Source organism: Brassica napus, chromosome C9 (genome assembly GCF_020379485.1).
Source record: "Brassica napus cultivar Da-Ae chromosome C9, Da-Ae, whole genome shotgun sequence".
NCBI classification, from domain to species: domain Eukaryota; kingdom Viridiplantae; phylum Streptophyta; class Magnoliopsida; order Brassicales; family Brassicaceae; genus Brassica; species Brassica napus.
Window position 1 is genome coordinate 16,081,580 of NC_063452.1, and position 5,102 is coordinate 16,086,681.

Consider the following 5,102-nt stretch of genomic DNA (forward strand, 5'->3'; position numbering starts at 1 on the left):
GATAATTTATCATATCACATAACCGATTTTACGAAGGTCGTAAATCAGTGACATGTATACATATGTCAAAGTAGCATTGTTTCTGCGGGTTTTACGAGAAACGTTCCCGCTGTGATTTTGATCTCATGTGAAAGTTGCTTGGAGTTACTCATGGAGTATTACCGAAGTTTATTTCAATACGATCTAGTCGCGGAACATTTTTCATAGGTTTTTCGAGAGGATTCTAATGACACATTCGTTTCTTGAACGAATTGGTCAACCAGAGGTGGATCTAGCTAACCATCGGGAGGAAAGTGTTCCTTTTAATGTGCACGATGCTACATATATTCTCGAGTTTTCTTCGTCGCAAATGTTTTCGATGCTTTTCCGTGACTTACTTGGTACAACGGAAACTGAAAGAAATGCTTTGGTGATTGAAGATTTCTCGTAGAAATTTTTAAAACGAAACTGGCTTTCTGAAGCCGGAAAAGGCTTCAATACTTTGGCTAATCGTCGAGTTTCAGTTTGATATTGGTACAAGTTTTCTGTACGCATGATTGCGACAAGAAATGATGTATAGTTTTTGAGATTATGTTCATGATCGTTTGGATATGTTGCTAGCGTTTTGACGAATATTAAGATTGTCGTTTGCCTATTCTTGACGATTTGCAGAAGCTTTTTGAAGTTTTGGGAGTATACGAGTATAATATACGTACCTACTCCCCCCTTTTTTTTTACGAAAGAAAATGGTTGAACCGATACTTTGAAGGGTTGTGTACGTTTCCTCTTCTGATGTTTGGAATGATCGATAATTCGGGACGATTTATAGACGACGCCTGGACTGTGATTTGGTTGTTTCCATGTTGACGACTTGGGATATGTCGGTTCCGAGAAAATTGCCAGAAACGAATCGGCTTTAAGACGACGTTCATGTCTCTAACTTTTTCTCTCTTTAGGAAGTGAGCTTGATATGTGTGGCGATCGTTTCTCGACTTTCGGAGAGTTTAGATCGGTTTGCAAGATCTGGATGAACAATTATGGAACAATATATCGAGACAGGAAAAATCGCTTAAAACTTAGTGCGCTAGACTATACGCCTAGGTTTTACGTTCCCTAAAGTTCTATGGCAGCCTCAAAGTAATTTCCTACGAAAATTCCAAGTCTGATTTCAAAAATTTCAAGTCGGAAATACCTTAGCTCTCTCGAAGATGCAGTTTTGTCCCTTCTCAGTTTTGCGTGCTCATTTCTGTTTCCTATTCTCGTGTATGTTCGCCATTTCCGATATTGGTGTTTATCCTTTGAAACTTGACATTTATCTTCCGAACTTGACTGTTATCTTCTCCTTAGATAAGACGTCGATTTTTGTAAAAAGGTTCAACGTAATCGTATAGTTAAGGCGGCTAAGGTGTTAAGTTAACCGTTGTCGTTTTATACGATTAATCTGAATCCATGCGAGAAAAGAGGTCCTTGCGGTTTTTTTAATATCATAAAGTCTCAATGGCAACTTCAATCGAGGCGAAACAAGAGACGTTTCGATCGAGATTCGAAAGTGAACGCAAAGATGGAGGTAGGGCGAGCAGGAACAAGCCAAGGAGTTCAGGATGAGTTTTACTTGTTTTTCTCGTAAAATCTCAACGGAAACTCCGATTGAGACGAAACAAAAAGCGTTTCGATGAGGATTCAAAGGAGAACGCAAAGAAGGACCTTTCTGAGGCCTTACAGGTCGCTATGTAGCGGCTGACGTCCTGACAGGTCGCTACGTAGCGAGTGGAAGCAAGCCAAGAAGAGTCCTACTTGTTTTCGTCGTAAAATCTCAACGGAAACTCCGATTGAGACGAAACGAAAAGCGTTTCGATGAGGATTCAAAATAGAACCCAAAGAAGGACCTTTCTGAGGCCTTACAGGTCGCTATGTAGCAACTGACGGCCTGACAGGTCGCTACGTAGTGAGTGGAAGCAAGCCAAGAAGAGTCCTACTTGTTTTCGTCGTATAATCTCAACGGAAACTCCGATTGAGACGAAACGAAAAGCGTGGCGATGAGGATTCACAAGATAACCCAAAGGAGGACCTTTCTGAGGCCTTACAGGTCGCTATGTAGCGACTGACGGCCTGACAGGTCGCTACGTAGCGAGTGGAAGCAAGCCAAGAAGAGTCCTACTTGTTTCGCCGTAAAATCTCAACGGAAACTCCGATTGAGACGAAATGAAAAGCGTGGCGATGAGGATTCACAAGAGAACCCAAAGGAGGACCTTTCTGAGGCCTTACAGGTCGCTATGTAGTGACTGACGGCCTGACAGGTCGCTACGTAGCGAGTGGAAGCAAGCCAAGAAGAGTCCTACTTGTTTTCGTCGTAAAATCTCAACGAAAACTCCGATTGAGACGAAACGAAAAGCGTGGCGATGAGGATTCACAAGAGAACCCAAAGGAGTACCTTTCTGAGGCCTTACAGGTCGCTATGTAGCGACTGACGGCCTGACAGGTCGCTACGTAGCGAGTGGAAGCAAGCCAAGAAGAGTCCTACTTGTTTCGCCGTAAAATCTCAACGGAAACTCCGATTGAGACGAAATGAAAAGCGTGGCGATGAGGATTCACAAGAGAACCCAAAGGAGGACCTTTCTGAGGCCTTACAGGTCGCTATGTAGTGACTGACGGCCTGACAGGTCGCTACGTAGCGAGTGGAAGCAAGCCAAGAAGAGTCCTACTTGTTTTCGTCGTAAAATCTCAACGAAAACTCCGATTGAGACGAAACGAAAAGCGTGGCGATGAGGATTCACAAGAGAACCCAAAGGAGTACCTTTCTGAGGCCTTACAGGTCGCTATGTAGCGACTGACGGCCTGACAGGTCGCTACGTAGCGAGTGGAAGCAAGCCAAGAAGAGTCCTACTTGTTTTCGTCGTAAAATCTCAACAGAAACTCCGATTGAGACGAAACGAAAAGCGTTTCGATGAGGATTCAAAATAGAACCCAAAGAAGGACCTTTCTGAGGCCTTACAGGTCGCTATGTAGCGACTGACGGCCTGACAGGTCGCTACGTAGCTAGTGGAAGCAAGCCAAGAGGAGTCCTACTTGTTTTCGTCGTAAAATCTCAACGGAAACTCTGATTGAGACGAAACGAAAAGCGTTTCAATGAGGATTCAAAATAGAACCCAAAGAAGGACCTTTCTGAGGCCTTACAGGTCGCTATGTAGCGACTGACGGCCTGACAGGTCGCTACGTAGCGAGTGGAAGCAAGCCAAGAAGAGTCCTACTTGTTTTCGTCGTAAAATCTCAACGGAAACTCCGATTGAGACGAAACGAAAAGCGTTTCGATGAGGATTCAAAATAGAACCCAAAGAAGGACCTTTCTGAGGCCTTACAGGTCGCTATGTAGCGACTGACGGCCTGACAGGTCGCTACGTAGCGAGTGGAAGCAAACCAAGAGGAGTCCTACTTGTTTTCGTCGTAAAATCTCAACGGAAACTCTGATTGAGACGAAACGAAAAGCGTTTCAATGAGGATTCAAAATAGAACCCAAAGAAGGACCTTTCTGAGGCCTTAGAGGTCGCTATGTAGCGACTGACGGCCTGACAGGTCGCTACGTAGCGAGTGGAAGCAAGCCAAGAAGAGTCCTACTTGTTTTCGTCGTAAAATCTCAACGGAAACTCCGATTGAGACGAAACGAAAAGCGTGGCGATGAGGATTCACAAGAGAACCGAAAGGAGGACCTTTCTGAGGCCTTACCGGTCGCTACGTAGAGAGTGGAGAGTTGGCTTGAGCTCGGTCGCTACGTAGCGACCGAGTAGTGCGTGCTCGGTCGCTACGTAGCGACCGAGTGGTGTGCGTGCTCGGTCGATCCGTAGCGACCGAGCAGTGTGCGTGCTCGGTCGCTACGTAGCGACCGAGCGGTGTGTGCTCGGTTGCTGCGTAGCGACCGAGCGGTGTGCGTGCTCGGTCGCTACGTAGCGACCGAACGGTGTAATCGATTTGTTGCGTTTCCTTTTTCCGCGATTAACCTAGGGGGTTTTCAGCGGTTTTTTTGGGAGAACAAGTTTTACTTTTCCAAAATGTTTTCGGAAAACGTGTTTTGGTAAAACCCTCACACGTTGAGATTTCTCCGATTTGGTTACGGGGTTTGATAGGTTTTATCGTTTCCCTTTTGTTTAGACGGAGAAATCGCGAGCTCGTTTCGTGCTCTTTACGTGGTGAAGAGTCTCGATTAGGTTTTCGATTTAGTTAAGTACTACAGCGTTTGCATGAGCGTTGGCTATAGGAGTAGTCGCTGCTGGACTTGTTTTACCAACGTTTTTGCGAGCTGTGACTTTGTCTTTCATATATCCAGACATCGTTTTGATCAAGCGTTTTGCGGCTATAAGTAAGAGTAATCCGCCCCCCCCTCCTTCTAGCGCCAAACTGTGGGAACCGAAATTCGCACTGTCGATTTCCGTTTAAATAAGGAAACTAGGAAAACCCTAACTTCCCAGAGGACCCGGATCTCTGCGAGAGCCAACGACAAGTAACCAAATAAATGCGGAAAATATGAGAATACATGATAAAACGAATTTACAAAGAAAGTAGATCTTATTTCGAATTCGTGTAAGAGCGTTGCGATCATTACAAGAGAATACAAAGGCTTTGGCCGCAGGGGCCGTCAGCGAGTTACCTAGTTCTAGCAACATAAAACCCTAATCCTAGTTGAGTCGCAGCTCGATAACAAAAGACGAAAAAGATATCTAAAAGGCTTTGATTGAGTTTGGACTGAACCTTATGAAAGGCTGCCTACGTACCCCTTTCAGGATCAAGCCGAACGTAGTTCAATTGGTAGAGCTGGACAAGAGATCGAACTGCCTAGGCGAGTTCGTCTAGTGATTGAGTGCCAGTCATAGAAACCGAACTTGTCGAGAAATAAGCCTAAGTTTCTAAGTGCAGAGAGTTCTGAGTCTAAAAGAGTCCTCCTCTCATGCTCCTCGCCTAAGACTCCTTATATACTAGCTCCAAGGTCGGTTTACGCGTTTACTCTTCTGCCCTTAAGCCGTCATAGCATAAAAATGGAGATATTCCATTTTTCCCGATCTTCACAATTATCTTCAAAACTTCTGTATTTATCCGCGGAAACTTGACATTTATCCTTCCTTGTGGACCAAGCG